This window comes from Pristiophorus japonicus, chromosome 17 (genome assembly GCF_044704955.1).
Source record: "Pristiophorus japonicus isolate sPriJap1 chromosome 17, sPriJap1.hap1, whole genome shotgun sequence".
NCBI lineage: Eukaryota > Metazoa > Chordata > Chondrichthyes > Pristiophoridae > Pristiophorus > Pristiophorus japonicus.
Window position 1 is genome coordinate 76,941,260 of NC_091993.1, and position 17,999 is coordinate 76,959,258.

The following is a 17,999-nucleotide window of genomic DNA, read 5'->3' on the forward strand; positions in this document are numbered from 1 at the left end:
TCATCCTACGCGACAGTGTTATATCTGACATGTTTGAACAGCAGCCAGAAGGGCAGAGCTGGCGACTGGGAAACAAAGGGTACGGCCTGGCCACCTGGCTCATGACGCCCCTACGCGTAACCCAGACGGAAGCTGACCATCAATACAACACGGCGCACATTGCGATGCACAGCATCATAGAGAGGACCATTGGCATCTTGAAACAGCGTTTCCGATGCCTGGACCATTCCGGAGGCCACTTGCAATACTCTCCTAAGATTGTTGGTCAGTTCACTGTTGTGTGCTGCATGCTGCATAAATTAGCCATCATGAGGCAGCAGGAACTGGTAGTGGAACCAGAAGACCCACATGAAGGGCGAGTGCCTGATGATAGTAATTTGGAAGCGCAGGATGAGGATAATGACGATGATCAGGAAAGCATGCAAGTGCCTGATGCCGGAGCACGAGGTCGGAGGAGGGCAGTCCATCGTGCTCCTTTAACGATTGCTTGAGCCCTGCGCCAGCAGCTCATCCGTGAACGCTTCAATTACTGATGCCTGAGGGCTCTGCGACAACTGTTGTGCATGGACATGCTTATTTTTTGGAGTTGTTCCTATGTTGTGTTGTGTTACTGGAACATGATTCAGTTTTAATGAAAAAATATTTTAGCGAAAAGTTAACGTTAGTGTAATAAAATACTTGTTGTATCAAACTTTACTTTTTAATATGACTCTTTAAGATCACTTAAAAACTTTAAGATCACTTATGAATTTGTAAAGTTACAAAAGTTACAAAACAATTTCAATCTGAAAAATCTTACACTCTTAAGATCACTTAAACTTCAAGGTCACTTTTTAGGTGCAAAATTAAATAAGATACAAAATGTGAGAGCATTTACACTATAAGATCATTTAAAAACCCTAAGATCACTTATAAGTTGTAAAGTTCCAAAACTTACAAAACAATTTCAATTTGAAAAACGTTACTACAGTTGCATCAAGAACAAGAACAAAAGCAGCAAAGAAAGGCTGCAACCATGTCTCATCCATATCTCGGTGAATGTTGACTTCTTCATGGGGGTGTCATTTGATTGGCCGGGCTGTGTGCCCTTATTGCAGCAGCTACCTCCCTGACGGCCTGTGCCGTCACTTGCACTCCCTCGGACATTCCCTCCCTCATTTCCCATGTCATTACTGCTATTTCTCCCGTCAGTACCGTTACCTCTTCACCCACTGCACTGACACTGCCCACGAGTGATCGGGTAAGGTCATTGGTCTCCACACCCAATGCCACAACTTGAGCTGCATCTGTTGCACGCTGCAACTCAGGAGAGCGTGTTTCCAATCTCCTTCTCCTCTGCCTGGGTCTGCCTTGTGGCACCACTTTGCAGGGAGCCACTGGCTGGGACGGTGGGACCCTGGGTGTTCCAAACGGCAGCACTCGAGTGGGAGCCGTGGGCTGGGATGGTGGGGCAGTGGCTGTAAACTGCTGCATTACATCAGCAGCACCATTGGGACCCGCAACGTCGGAATCAAAACCAGGAAAGTGGAACTAGAACTCATGCAAGGGGTTGAAACGCTGATGTCCGCTAATGTGGGCTCATAAATATGAAGTTCGAAGGTCTCCCCTGAAGACATTTCAGTCATTGCCTGCAGCCAACCTTGGTCTGGATCATCTGCATCTGGTTCTTGTTCTGGATCTTCAAGATTGGCATCATCATCTTCTGCAAAATATATCAGAACAGTCAAATGTTTAGCAGCAGAGGAGGGGGCAGGATGGGTGGCATGAGTACTCTCACACATAGCAGGCCAGGCAGCAGGTTGATTTGAAGGGCCACGATGCATTTTCAGGATTTACCCTCTCCCTCGCGTGTGGGCCCAGCTTGTGCTGTACTGATTGCTTTTCTCCATGTACGACTCATCATAGCAGCTACCCTCTGTTCCAAGGGTATCAGTGGATGCAGATTTGGCGGGCCTCTTCCTGTTCGAGTTGTTTCCCTTTTATTGTGGGCCAATTCCTTCTGCAAAGATTAAAATATAACGTTTTGCAGAGTGCGTCTTACTGCAGGGTGGGACATATACAGATAGTCACATTTACAATTACGATTCCATTGAAAAATGAAAATATTACATACACTAACTACTTGACCAAGGTCGTGCCATTTCTTTTTACACTGGCTTCCAGATCTCCTGGTATGCAACACTGCACAGTAATCTTCTGCAACTTGGTTCCAACGTTTCTTCATTTCTTTGGGTGGCACTTTTATGCGACCTCTGTTGCTGGTATTCAGCTCCTGCCATCTCTGCTCAATGACGTTAACTAATGTCTCCACTTCCTCGTGCAAGAAATTCTTTGTTCTTGGTGGACGTTGTTCCATTGCTGTATTCAATTGACACTCTGATTTTTCAAAACACACAGTCCTTATTTTGCATGCATCTATGCAGCACTTGTTCTGGAAGTTTAGCAGTGAAAAGCAGCACTCACTGATTTCAGCAGGTAATTTCTTCAACAGTGCAGCTAAAAGCACTCCTTCAGGCACAAAAAATCAGCAAAATTCACTCACAAGCCTTTCCACAGCTCCACAAAACAAAACAGCACGTTTCCTGATTTATCATTAAAAATGGGCGAGTGCCAATGTTTGTATCACACTGCGCATGCGCGCATGCTCCAGCGCATGTGCAGGGTTGCCGGCACGACATCGGCTTCTGTGAGCTAGCCCCGCCCCCCTGCCGACAGATAATTGGTGCCACGCTTTGGCCCCGCACCCCCCGCAGATGCTTCCACGCCGTGCCAACCTGGAACGGGCCCGATTCGGAGCAGAGAATCCCGCCGCAAGTATTAGGTGCACTTTTTATCCCACCAAACAGGCGTGCCTTTCGGAGGTGTGCCTTTCTGAAGGCGGTCCGAAACTTGCCCCCTATGTTTCTATGTTTTACCCTGTTTTGCCAATTTGGGGTGAATTGCACTGGAAATATCAGCACAACCTATGAAACTCCAGGCCCACATCTCTAGTTTACAAGCTTAGAGGTTGAGTTTCCTCGGTGGACCATACGCAGAAATTAACCCTAACCGAGGAGATTTTCATGTTCGAGCAAAGTCTTTGTTGTAAGCTTTGACGAAACCTGTTATGTGGAGAGAGTTGTACAAGACTACACAAAACATACCTCGATGTTCAACAACATTGGTACAACATGCAGTGCCATACTGGTGAATGACCGGAAGGAGGAAAGGCTAAAACAACAAAAGAGCATGTTGAGGGAGGAGAGGGGGCATGAGAAGCACACCAGAGGACTCATTGGTACCCCAGTCACTAAATGTCCTGCTATAGCTAGAGCTGGCTGCACCTCACAGAAAATTTCTGACTAGGAGGCTAAACCATAGAAGGGAGACTATCAGAGGTATGTGATTTAATTGGACATAACCCGAAGACACATTAGGGGTGTAACAGTGCTGTGGGTGGTTTTGGGCTGGCCTTGCCAGGCTCTAGGGATCCCTATGGTGAACTAGTAACCCAGAGGGCTCAGCCTCTGTGTTAGGTCTATCACTGTGGGGACCGCATGCTTTTAGAGGTGTCTCCTAACACTAATACAGAGGCATCGGATGGCGTAAAACTGACACCAACATAACAGTCTGCCACCCGTTATTGTGTACTTCATATAAGCCCCTGGTAGAGGCCAAGTCCTTGCAAGCACAGATAATTCCATTGCTATGAGGCCCCTAAACCCTCCCTCGCGGCAGTCTCGATCTCACCTGCAAGTATCATGGAGCAAAGGCCTCAAGAGCATCAATGGAAGCATTCGTAAGAGATGCTCTGATTTTACCTTCTCTGTGCACATCTGGAGCATGGGCAACGAAACCTCCTGCTGATTACCACCTGCCGCCCTCCCTCAGCTGATGAATAAGTACTTCTCCATGTTAAACACATGGAAGAAGCACTGAGGGTAGCAAGGGCACAGAATGTACTCTGGGTGGGGGACTTCAATGTCCATCACCAAGAGTGGCTCAGTAGCACCACTACTGACCGAGCTGGCCGAGTTCTGAAGGACGTAGCTGCCAGACTGGGCCTGTGGTAGGTGGTGAGAGAAGCAAGGGAAAAATCTGCTTTACATCGTTCTCACCAATCTACCTGTCGCAGATGCATCTGTCTATGACAGCATTGGTAGCAGTGACCATCGCACAGTCCTTGTGGAGATGAAGTCCCATTTTCACACTGAGGCCACCCTCCATCGTGTTGTGTGGCACTACCACTGTGCTAAATGGGATAGATTCCGAACAGATCTAGCAGCTCAAAAGTGGGCATTCATGAAGCGTTGTGCACCATCAGCAGCAGCAGAATTGTATTCCAGCACAATCTGTAGCCTCATGGCCCAGCATATTCCTCACTCTAGCATTACCATCAAACCAGGGCATCAATCTTGGTTCAATGCAGAGTGCAGAACAGCATGCCAGGAGCAGCACCAGGCGTACTTAAGAATGAGGAGTCAACCTGGGGAAGCTCCACCACAGGACTACATGCAAGCTAAACAGGGAAAGAAGCATGTTATAGAGAGAGCTAAGCAATCCCACAATCAACGGATCATATCAAAGTTCTGCAGAACATCCAGCTGTGAATGGTGGGAGACAATTAAACAACTAACGAGCGGATGAGACTCCATGAATATTCCCATCCTCGTTGATGACGGAGCCCAGCACACGAGTGCAGAAGACAAGACTGAAGCATTTGAAACCATCATCAGCCAGAAGTGCTGAGTGAATGATTCATTTCGGCCTCCTCCTGAGGTCCCCACCATCACAGAAGCCAATTCGATTCACTCCACAGGATATCAAGAAATGGCTGAGCACACTGGATACAGCAAAGACTATGGGACCTGACAACATCTCGGCTGTTGTACTGAAGACTTGTTCTCTAGAACTAGCCGCGCCTCTAGCAAAGCTGTTCCAGTACAGCTACAACACTAGCATCTACCCGACAATGTGGAAAACTGCCCAGGTATGTCCTGTCCACAAAAAACAGGACAAATCCAATGGCTCATGAGCAAGACCTGGACGACATTCAGACTTGGGCTGATAAGCGGTAAGTAAATATGTGCCACACATGTGCCAGGCAATGGCCATCTCCAACAAGAGAGCATCTAACAACCACCCCTTGACATTCAATGGCATTACCATTGCCGAATCCCCCACCATCAACTTAACTGGTGCAGCCACTCCTGTCTCCCAAAGCCTTTTCACCATCTACAAGGCACAAATCAGGTGTGTGATGGAATACTCTCCACTGGCCTGGATGAGTGCAGCTCTAACAACACTCAAGAAGCTCAACACGATGCAGGACAAAGCACCTCGCTTGATTGGCAACCCATGTACAACCTTAAATATTCACTCCTTCAAACACCGGTGAACAGTGGCTATAGTGTGCACCATCTACAAGATGCACTACTGCAACTCGCCAAGGCTTCTTCGTCAGCACCTCCCAAACCTGCAACCTTGACCACCTACAAGAACAAGGGTATCAGATGCAAGGGAACACCACCACCTCCAAGTTCCCCTCCAAGTCACACACCATCCTGACTTAGAAACATATTGTCATCCCTTCATCGTCACTGGGTCAAAATCCTGGAACTCCCTCCCTAACAACACTGTGGGAGTACCTTCACCACAAGTACTGCAGCAGTTCAAGATGGCAGCTCACCACTAACTTCTCAAGAGCAATTAGGGATGGGCAATAAATCCCGGCCTTGCCAGCAACGTCCACATCCCAGGAACGAAGAAATAAATAAGTCTCCACCAAGCAATCACTGGTAGACTGGTGGCTAGATAACTACTCAATCAGGGCACCAACTTCCTTACTGATAGCTGAGCAAATGGTCTGCCCTTTTTATACAGAAAAAATACTTGTATCACAGGGGGTCCGTGGAAATTTATAACACAGGAGTGGGGGAGGGGGGCCCTCAGAAACAAAAAGATTGAGAACCCCTGCTCTAGAGTAGTAACTTGCAAAGATTCACAACCCTCTGAGTGAAGAAATTTCTCCTCAGCTCAGGGAAACAGCCTCTCAGCATCTACCCTGTCAAGTTCTCCATGAATGTTATACATTTCAATGAGATCACTTCTCATTCTTCTAAACTCCAGAAAATACTTAATACCATTCTACTTAATCGCTCCTCATAGGACAACCCTCTCATCCCAGGAATCAGTCTAGTGAACCTTTGTTGCACACCCTCTAAGGCAAGAATATTCTTCCTTAGGTATGGAGACCAAAACTGTACACCATACTCCAGGTGTGGTCTCACCAAAACCCGATATAATTGCAACAAGACTTGTTTACCCCAACCCCCTTGCAATAAAGGCTAACATACCATTTGCCTTCCGAATTGCTTCCTGTACCGGCATGTTAACCATGTGCTTCGTGTGGAAGGACCCCAAAATCCCTCTGAATACCAACATTTACTAGTCTCTTACTTTTAAAGAAATGTTCTGCTTTTCTGTTCTTTCAACCAAAGTGGACAATTTTACACTTCTCCACATTATACGCCATCTCTCACCTTCTTGTCCAATCACTTAATCAATCTAAATCCCTTTGCAGCCTCTTTCTGTCCTCCTCACAGCTTACTTTCCCACCTAGCTTTATATCGTCTGCAAACTTGGATATATTACACTGGTTACCGTCATCTACATCATTATATAGATTGTAAATAGCTGAGGCCCAAGCGATGATAATTGCAGCATTCCACTAGTTACACCCTGCCCTCCTGAAAGTTACCCCTTTATTCTTATTCTGTGTTCTGTCCGCTAACCAATCCTCAATCCATGCTAATATATTACCCCCAATCCCAGGAGCCCTAATCTTGTATAAAAACCACTTATGTGACATATTATTGAATACCTTCTGAAAATCCAAATATTCTACATCCACTGGTTCCTCTTATGTACTCTGCTAGTTACATCCTTGTAATGCATTATCACATGGTTTGTCACATGGCTTACTTAGTGTGTGCATGCTCAGTTCGCTCTGGCATAGTAAACAAATATATGGACTAGTAGCTCATGGGGGCTGAAATTGCCCCTCTCGGTAAAGTCTGTGAGCACCTCAAATCGGCAGCCATGCTGCAGAGTGAAATGGATGCCGAGTTATCATTAAATGGCCACCGGGATCGTTATTGCCCTGACGCGGTTTAGCGGCGGTGTGCAGCACCACACCTATTTCCCCCCACCTCCGCGGTGGTGATGGCCAGCACTCCTAAGTGCGCCTTCATTGCACGCACCGCCGAGGTCCCGGGCTGGAAGCCCCATTGCCCTTCAAAAGTCATCCGGCCGCTCTGCGGTGCCAAGATTAGGTTTTTCTGGGTGGTGCACAGTTGCTGATGCACACTGTGCCTTAAAGGGTTGGTGATTTGATTGGATTTAATGTTGCTGACTTTTTTTTCGTTCTTTGACTAGCAGTGCAAAGTGACAGTGCGCATTTTGCGAGTGCTGGAGGCGTCTTCCTGCTGCAGAACAGGGAGGCACTTTGAGGAGGCTGAGCTTGGGGAGGCCTTTGAGATGGGGGCAGTGCTCACAGGCCAACGCCTACTGCACATTGTGAATGCCGCCGAGGCACAGAGGAGAAGGTGGTGCCGGGGGCAACGGCTGCAGAGACAGCGGGCAAGGGCTGCAGGTATCATTACGGCCCAGCGTGGGGAGGGCCAGGGAGATGGCCACAGAGGACAAGCAAGCGAGGTGCCACAGAAGGCCCTCAACAAGGGCCTCCCCCAAGGAGGAGAGTGAGATACACGGACCCCCGCCCTCCCCTCCCCACCCCACCAGATAATGGGCGAGCAGGCCAGGAGGCAACCTGCAGAGGAGCCAGATGCTGGGCAGCAGCAGCCTGCAGAGTTGGAGGAGGCAGCAGAACAGCAGGGAGCAGCCAATGAGCCAGATCACAGAGCAAGAAGGCCACACAGACCTGTTGGGCAAGAGGGCATATCGCGGAAGGGTCTTCCACCAGCAATTCTCATATACTGATATGAGTGATGATCATTGCCTAGGCAGACTGAGATTCCAGAAGAATGTCGTCACTGAGATCTGTAATCTCCTGCAGGCAGAATTGGAGTCACAGACACAGGTGAGGATAGCCCTGAGCGTGGCATCGAAGGTCACTATAGCCCTCATCCTTTATGCCACAGGCTTGTTCCAAGCTGCCACTGCGGACATCTGCAACATTTTTCAGTTTGCATACGGAATACTTGCCTTTATTAGTCGAGGCATAGAATATAAGAGCAGGGAGGTTATGCTTGAACTGTATAAAACACTAGTTCATCAGTTTCATTCATAGGCGGTCCCTCGAACGAGGATGACTTGCTTCCACGAGTTCACAGGTGTTTTGATGAAGGGCCTGATGTTCCAGTCCTGAACTCCAATTGAAGGGGTGGAAGATGTCGGTGGGTGAATTTTTTTAAGTGTGGTGACCGTTGCAGCCCACACAGCGTTACGGGAAGTCACAGATGCTCTGTATAGGAGGAGAGCCAACTACCTCTCCTTCCCAATGACCAGGGAGAAGCAATTGGAGCACCAGACTACATTCCTGTGCATTGCGGGCTTCTCCAGGGTCCAGGGAGTCATTGACTGCACCCATGTGGGTCTCAGGGCACCCCACCAGGCTGCAGAGAAATTCAGAAATCACAAGGGTTTCCTGTCCCTCAATATACAACTTGTTTGCGACTACAACCACAAGATTATTGTAAGTGGATGCCCAGTCCCTGGCAACAGTCATGACTCTTTCAACTGCGCCAGAGCGGTGCGCCAGGCCACTTCACTGGTCCCAATGAAGATTGCGGCTGGCTCCTGGGTGACAAGGTGTATGCGCTGAGCACTTGGCTCGTGGCTTCTCTGCGCAACCCTCTAACTGATGGGCAGCTTGTGTACAGTGACAGTCTGACGGCCACCAGGGTAATAATCGGACACACTATTGGCATTCTGAAACAGAGGTTCCCGTTGCCTGGCCTACTCAGGGGGTGTGCTGCAGTACTTGTCTGAGTGTGTCTCCATATTTGTAGTGGTGTGCTGCACGCTCCACAACCTGGCCATCATGAGGTCACAGCCATTGGAGGACGAGGCAGCAGTGGCACCTGTGGAGGAGGAGGAGGAGCAGGCTCAGAAGGAGGAGCAGGAGGCGGGTGGGCAGCCACGCTGGAGACAGCGTCCCCATCCTAACCCTGCAAGGGAAGCAGAATGCAGTCTCATAGCTGCCCGGTTCACAAAAGTCAATACCCACTTAAGCCAGCATCTGGCCAGGGGCCAATCTGTGAGCCCTCTCACACATCATTCCCGCACACTGAAATGAGAGACCTGATCACAAATTCCAAACACTAAATAAAGATTTATTTGTCCAACTCCTTATTTCCCCTCTTACGCAGACCTATCCTTACAGTACACCATAGTGGCTCCCCTGTGGCTGCCTCATGTCTTTGGGAAGGCTGCTGTGTGTCTGTAGAGGAAGCGACAGATATCCCTCATCCAGATCTGGCCCTTGAAGACTGGCCGCATCCTCCTGTGTGCCTTCAGTCGGAAGTGGCTGGGGGAAAGCCATGATTGGCAGCAATTGCGGAGTGGCAGCTCTCGGCTCAGGGCTCCTGTGAATGGAGAGGAAACATCAGTATCCTGGTCCGAGGAGCCAGTGCCACTCCCCCGGGCCAGCACCCCACCTCCCCCATTGTTGTAGAGATTAAAATAATTAACCTCGACACAGTCTGTTAGGATTCAAACACAAGCAGTTTATTTTACTTGCAAGGGAGAGTCAAGTCTGCAGTCAACCTCCTACTGAGTGGTCTTCACTCGCTTTCCCCAAACAAAGAACACACATGATTTTTATAGTTACTCAGCCCATCATGGCCAGACATTCAATCCATGTGACATACATTGGTCCGAATGGTCAAAAGCCCTTGTCACTGTAAAGGTTACATATTTCATGATCAAGGCACAGCAAGAGGCCACGGACTAAAATGTTTTAAAGAAACTCTGTGGGACTGTTGAGAGGGAAAAAGAGCGCCCGCTGGGGCAGGTGGTGACTTATAACTGATTAATGCAGTTTCTGCAGACAGGAGCGAGACCCGATTAACATCGAGACAAAGGGTTTTGATACAATCAAGCAGAGAAGTCCATGGATTAATTGGCTGAAGGGGAAAAACCAGTTCCTTATGGAGACTACAAGTCTGCGAAAACCCAGGATAACAAAGGATCCCAAAAGGTGTGCATTTTTGGATAACGGGGCACAAAAGATAAGGGGTCATCTTTTGCCCTGTTGATTCCATGCAGAGAAGGTGGTGTGAATTGTGGCCATCCAGACAGATCCAGACCCATCATCACAGCCATCGAGACTCATCCAGACGCATTAACTGAAAGCAGCCCAGTAGGAGATGTATATAATTAAATGGATATATATGTAAGAGCCGAGAACAAGAGCTCGGAACAACAGCTCAGGGGAACTGGTCAAAGAAACACCTCGGAACAGCAGGTCAAAGGAACAACGACCACGAAGCAGCAGCGGGAACCCAACATCTTCCCAAGCTCCACGATCCTACAATCGACAACAGCAGCAACTGGCTGGATGGGTGATTATATGTCTTCGATCAATCTCTAACAAGTCTTGTTCTGTAATTTTTAGTTGTTTTTTGTGTAATAAACTAACAGTTGGGTTTAAGCCGAAACTTTGCGTTACGTGGAGTCCTTCCTGTAATTCCCGAGGTCAATCAATCAAAGTACGAAAACGAACACCCTACATCACTCAAAGCAAAGATATAATTTCTGCCCCACCTATCCCTGGTACGTTTCCACAACTGTGTCTTAGGATTTTGTCTGTCCCGTGGAATGTTATCTTATCACTTATGTGCCTGGCTCCACCATGGCCTCATTTTTAATTAGTTCTCAGTATTTTTCACTATTTGACCTTTGCTGGGTACTGTTTCCGCTGATGTTTTATACCATCCCCATTTATCTCTCTTGTTAGGACAGGAGATACTGAAAGGCAAACTTGAGACAAAGTACATATGTACAAAGTACAGTTCTCAACCTAATCCTTGTCTTTACATGTTTAGTTGATACTGGTGATGGCTGCCCTGGTTTTTGCACGTATACACTTTGACCCTTTTTCCATGTCTGATTATATGTCCAGTGTGACAGATTGTCCCACTTCACCCACCAAGCTGCTGGAGCACAGGGATTTGGTGGCACCGTCAGGCCCCCGGTGGACCGTGCTGGACCCAGCCACAATGGCAGCAGTCAGATGTCGCATAGCCTCCACTTGAGACTGCATGACAGCAGCCACACTCTGGAAGCCATCAGAGACGACAGCAGTCAGATGCTCCGAGCCCTGTTGCCCAGAGTGCATGAGAGCATTCTGAGCTTCCAGGGCAGCGGCCATCCTGTCCAAAGAAAGGTCAAGATGAACTGAAGACATGGTTGCAAATCCTGTCCTTTAAAAAGGCCAGGAAGCAGCTGCATCGTTAGTGTGATGGTTTGCACCAAATGGATAGATGGGGAATTTTGCTGTGCAAATTCCATTCCACAGGCACACCGGTAAAAGCAGTCGTTGCTACCGGGAATTAACACTCGGCCCCATAGTGTCTCTGTCCTTCATTTGTTCGATGCAAGTATATAACATTTTGGTTACCAGGATGGGATCCCAAAACAATATTTAGGAATCATGGAAGGACAGTGTTAACCCTTCGAGTGGAAACGTTTACGGTGAATTTGTGACCCTAACGTGAATTTTTGGCATGTTTTAGTGTTAATGCCAATACAGAGGCGTCTGTGCCTCGTCTTCGCGTGTCTGTAAACACAGCAACAGTGTCGTTGATTCTCACAGGGACATGGGTAGTGTGCTGAGTCACTGTTCAATGGGATCGGGACAGTCATGACCGCACCTACGGGATTCATCGGAAGCCTCGGCCTGTATGACCGAGCTCGCGAACCATTCAGTTCTTACATTAGCAGATGGAGATTTTTTTTAGGGCCAATATTATTGAGACCGAAGCTTCAGATGAGAATGTTCAAGCTCAAAATAATGTAATTCGTGAATGGAAGAAAGCAATTTTTCTGACGGAGATTGGGCCAGTCGTCTACAGAATGTTGACAAACCTACTGGCACCAGGAAAAGCGAAGGATGTGTCGTTTGAAGACATTTGCGAGAAACTCGAGGACCATTTCAACCCAAAGCCGTTAGAAATAGCAGAGAGCTATAATTTTGGTCCCAGAAACCAAAACAAAGTGAAACCATCAGTGAGTACATTGTAGCTCTTCAGAACCTGTCTTTGCATTGTAACTTCGGCACATTTTTGCATTGTGCGTTGCGAGATAAGTTTGTGTGTGGACTGGTGGATGAGCACACACAGTCCAAGTTACTGAACACTCTGAACCTAACATTTGACATAGCATGCAAAATTGCTCTATCTATGGAGATGGCATGTAAGAATGCTAGGGAATTCCGTCCAACTCAAGTGACTCATGCAGCTGAGGTCAACAGTCACAAAGCCACCGCCAAACCTAAAGCTGTGAGACTGGATCAGAAGCATGTCGGTGAGAGCAGTTCAGTGAATTTTAATCGCTGCAATGGAAATCACTGCCAGAAGCAAGACCATATTTCAACAGCTTGTGGAGCTTGATCTAAAGCAGGAAGTAAGAACCATTCTAATGGCAATGCAAAGCAGCAACAGCAAAATGGAAGACTTCACAATATTGAAGTGAACACACCTGATGTTGAAGAACTAGGCATCTACAGTATCTGTGCCACTAGCAGCAATGCTAGCAGTCATGAGAAAGACTTCCATACAAAACATTTGCTCAACAAGCAATATATTGTGTATCAGTGGACTGCTCTATCATGAGTAAGGACACATATGAGAATAAGTTTAACCAAACACCACTTACAAAGAATACCATAGAGTTAAAAACTTACTCCGGAGAAATCCTCGAGACATGTGGACAAATGGAATGTACAGTTCAACACAACGGCCAGTCAGTAAAGCGAGCTACAACAACAGACCAACCCTCATGGGCAAAGATTGGTTGAGAACATTAAAACAAGACTGGAAAAACATCTTCAGTGTAGATGCTCCAAAAGAAGTAACTCGACACAATGCTGAACAAGTACGAAAGCATGTTCACAGACAGTTATGAGGGCATCACTGGGTATATCCGCATCAAGTCCAATACGAAGCCTGTCTATTGTAAGAAAGGGCCGGTCTCCTCTGCATTGAAAAGTCAGGTGGAGGAAGAGGTAGCGAAGCCCAGAGAGAACGGACTGCTGGTAAAAACTGACAAAAGTGAATGGGCTTCCCCGATTGTGGTAGGGCCCAAAGCAGAAAATACTGTACGCTTGTGTGGTGACTACAAAGTTACTGTCAATCAAGCAGTTGATGATGAGCAGTACTCGTTACCTACATCACAAGCACTCTCTGGAGTCAAAGGTTTTCTCCAAACTTGACTCGTCACACGCTTACGCCCAGCTGAATGTTGACAGAGAGTCAATAGTATATCACCATCAACACACACAAGGGACTGCACTCATACACCAAGCTGCAGTATGGTATAAAGTCCTCTTCCAAAACGTTCCAAGCAATGATGGATAAGATTTTGCAAGGAGTTCCAAATTGCTTATGCAATCAAGACAATATGCTGATCGCAACAAGCAGCGAGGAAGAATATCTAGTAGTGTTAGATATAGTGCTTCAAAGGTTGAATGTTCACAATGTCAAATTGAAAAGGGGAAAATGTGCTTTTGTGCAGCCCGAGCTTGTGTACCTTGGTCTGAAAGTTGATGCAAATGGCTTGCAACCAGTGAAGGAAAAGTTTGATGCTGTCATCAATACTCCAAAGCCACAGAACATGTCTGAGTTAAGATCTTTCCTTGTAATGGTCCAGTACTGCACACATTTCTTACCTGACTATGTTAGCTCCATTGTACGAGCTGCTCAAGAACGATGTCCAGTGGAAGTGGATGAAAGTGCAACAGGAAGCTTACGACGCTTGTAAGAGAATTCTCTCTAGCGATGCTCTACTTGTGCACTACCACACAGAACATGAGCTTAAGTTAGCATGTGATGCTTCCATAGAAACATAGAAAATGGGTGCAGGAGTAGGGCATTCGGCCCTTCGAGCCTGCACCGCCATTCAATGAGTTCATGGCTGAACATGCAACTTCAGTACCCCATTCCTGCTTTCTCACCATACCCCTTGATCCCCCTAGTAGTAAGGACTACATCTAACTCCTTTTTAAATATATTTAGTGAATTGGCCTCAACAACTTTCTGTGGTAGAGAATTCCACAGGTTCACCACTCTCTGGGTGAAGGCGTTTCTCCTCATCTCGATCCTAAATGGCTTACCCCTTATCCTTAGACTGTGACCCCTGGTTCTGGACTTCCCCAACATTGGGAACATTCTTCCTGCATCTAACCTGTCTAAACCCGTCAGAATTTTAAACGTTTCTATGAGATCCCCTCTCATTCTTCTGAACTCCAGTGAATACAAGCCCAGTTGATCCAGTCTTTCTTGATATGTCAGTCCCGCCATCCCTGGAATCAGTCTGGTAAACCTTCGCTGCACTCCCTCAATAGCAAGAACATCCTTCCTCAAGTTAGGAGACCAAAACTGTACACAATACTCCAAGTGTGGCCTCACCAAGGCCCTGTACAACTGTAGCAACACCTCCCTGCCCCTGTACTCAAATCGCCTCGCTAAAAAGGCCAACATGCCATTTGCTTTCTTAACCACCTGCTGTACCTGCATGCCAACCTTCAATGACTGATGTACCATGACACCCAGGTCTCGTTGCACCTCCCCTTTTCCTAATCTGTCACCATTCAAATAATAGTCTGTCTCTCTGTTTTTACCACCAAAGTGGATAACCTCACATTTATCCACATTATACTTCATCTGCCATGCATTTGCCCACTCACCTAACCTATCCAAGTCACTCTGCAGCCTCATAGCATCCTCCTCGCAGCTCACACTGCCACCCAACTTAGTGTCATCCGCAAATTTGGAGATACTGCAATTAATCCCCTCATCTAAATCATTAATGTACAATGTAAACAGCTGGGGCCCCAGCACAGAACCTTGCGGTACCCCACTTTCACTGCCTGCCATTCTGAAAAGTACTCGTTTACTCCTACTCTTTGCTTCCTGTCTGCCAACCAGTTCTCAATCCACGTCAGCACACTACCCCCAATCCCATGTGCTTTAACTTTTCACACTAATCTCTTGTGTGGGACCTTGTCGAAAGCCTTCTGAAAGTCCAAATACACCGCATCAACTGGTTCTCCCTTGTCTACTCGACTGGAAACATCCTCAAAAAATTCCAGAAGATTTGTCAAGCATGATTTCCCTTTCACAAATCCATGCTGACTTGGATCTATCATGTCACCTCTTTCCAAATGCGCTGCTATGACATCCTTAATAATTGATTCCATCATTTAACCCACTACTGATGTCAGACTGGCCAGTCTATAATTCCCTGTTTTCTCTCTCTCTCCTTTTTTAAGAAGTGGGGTTACATTGGCTACCCTCCACTCCATAGGAGCTGATCCAGAGTCTCTGGAATGTTGGAAAATGACTGTCAATGCATCCGCTATTTCCAAGGCCACCTCCTTAAGTACTCTGGAATGCAGACCATCAGGCCCTGGGGATTTATCGGCCTTCAATCCCATCAATTTCCCCAATACAATTTCCCGACTAATAAGGATTTCACTCAGTTCCTCCTTCTTAATAGACCTCTGACCCCTTTTATATCCGGAAGGTTGTTTGTGTCCTCCTTAGTAATACCGAACCAAAGTACTTGTTCAATTGGTCTGCCATTTCTTTGTTCCCAATTATGACTTCCCCTGATTCTGACTGCAGGGGACCTATGTTTGTCTTTACTAACCTTTTTCTCTTTACATATCTATAGAAACTTTTGCAGTCTATTTTAATGTTCCTTGCAAGCTTCCTCTTGTACTCTATTTTCCCTGCCCTAATCAAACCCTTTGTCCTCCTTTGCTGAGTTCTAAATTTCTCCCAGTCCCCGGGTTCGCTGCTATTTCTGGCCAATTTGTATGCCACTTCCTTGGTTTTAATACTATTTCTGATTTCCCTTGATAGCCACGGTTGAGCCACCTTCCCTTTTTTATTTTTACGCCAGACAGGGATGTACAATTGTTGTAGCTCATCCATGCGGTCTCTAAATGTCTGCCATTGCCCATCCACTGTCAACCCCTTAAGTATCATTCGCCAATCTATCCTAGCCAATTCACGCCTCATACCTTCAAAGTTACCCTTCTTTAAGTTCTGGACCATGGTCTCTGAATTAACTGTTTCATTCTCCATCCTAATGTAGAATTCCACCATATTATGGTCACTCTTCCCCAAGGGGCCTCGCACAACGAGATTGCTAATTAATTCTCTCTCATTACACAACACCCAGTCTAAGATGGCCTCCCCCCTAGTTGGTTCCTTGACATATTGGTCTAGAAAACCATCCCTTATGCACTCCAGGATATCCTCCTCCACTGTATTGTTTCCTGTTTGGTTAGCCCAATCTATATGCATATTAAAGTCACCCATGATAACTGCTGCACTTTTATTGCATGCACCCCTAATTTCCTGTTTGATGCCCTCCCCAACATCACTACTACTGTTTGGAGGTTTGTACACAACTCCCACTAGTGTTTTCTGCCCCTTGGTATTCCGTAGCTCCACCCATACCGATTCCACATCATCCAAGCTAATGTCTATCCTTACAATTGCATTAATTTCCGCTTTAAGCAGCAATGCCACCCCACCTCCTTTTCCTTTCTGTCTATCCTTCCTAAATGTTTAATACCCTTGGATGTTGAGTTCCCAGCCTTGGTCCCCCTGGAGCCATGTCTCCGTGATGCCAACCACATCGTGTCCATTAACTGCTATCTGCACAGTTAATTCGTCCAACTTATTCCGAATACTCCTCGCATTGGGTCACAGAGCCTTCAGTCTTGCCTTTTTAACACACTTCGAGCCTTTAGAATTTTGCTGCAAAGTGACCCTCTTTGTTCTATGCCTTGGGTTTCTCTGCCCTCCACTTTTACTCATCTCCTTTCTGGTCTTTTGCTTCTGTCTCCATTTTGTTTCCCTCTGTCTCCCTGCATTGATTCCCATCCCCCTGCCATATTAGTTTAACTCCTCCCCAACAGCACTGGGAAACACTCCTCCTAGGACATTGGTTCCAGTCCTGCCGAGGTGCAGACCGTCCGGTTTGCCCTGGTCCCACCTCCCCCAGAACCGGTTCCAATGCCCCAGGAATTTGAATCCCTCCCTGCTGCACCACTTCTCAAGCCACGTATTCATCTGAGCTATCCAGTTACGGTGTGAGAGCTGTCATAAGCCATGTATTGGATGACGGCCAAGAGAAAATAATCGCGTTTGCACCGCAAACCCTCAAAAAGAGTGAAAGAAACTACATGCAAATTGAAAAGGAAGCACTCGCCATATTGTTTGGAATCAAGAAATTCCAACAGTTCCTGATTGGCAGAAAGTTTACCCTGATAACCGATCACAAACCGCTCCTAACTTCATTGGGGCACAAATCGGCCATTCCTGCAATGGCCGCACCAAGAATGCAACATTGGGCAGTGTTGTCACAATATGACTACACGATTGAATATCATACTTCAAAGCAAAATGCAATCGCAGATGCCTTGTCCAGGTTGCCACATGAGGACTCGTGTGTTGGGAGTGAAGGTGCGATTTTCTCGCTTGGTGCAGTTGACAAAGGGGGAGAAATTGCTTAGCCCCTCTCGTTAACACCTGGGGTGGGGGCGCTAATGGGGCACTAAGTGGTTAGCGACCAAGCGCAGCGAATTCAGCGACACCTGCGAACTTCGCTGCCGGTTTAGCGCTGATGCTCCCACTTACTGTTATATATGTAAACCTCTAAATACCTTGTTGACCCACCAGATGGCTCATCCCACAATCCCTTGGGAGCACCTGTACTTAAGGAGGCCTCACAGGCTGGAGAGGCACTCTGGAGACCTGCAA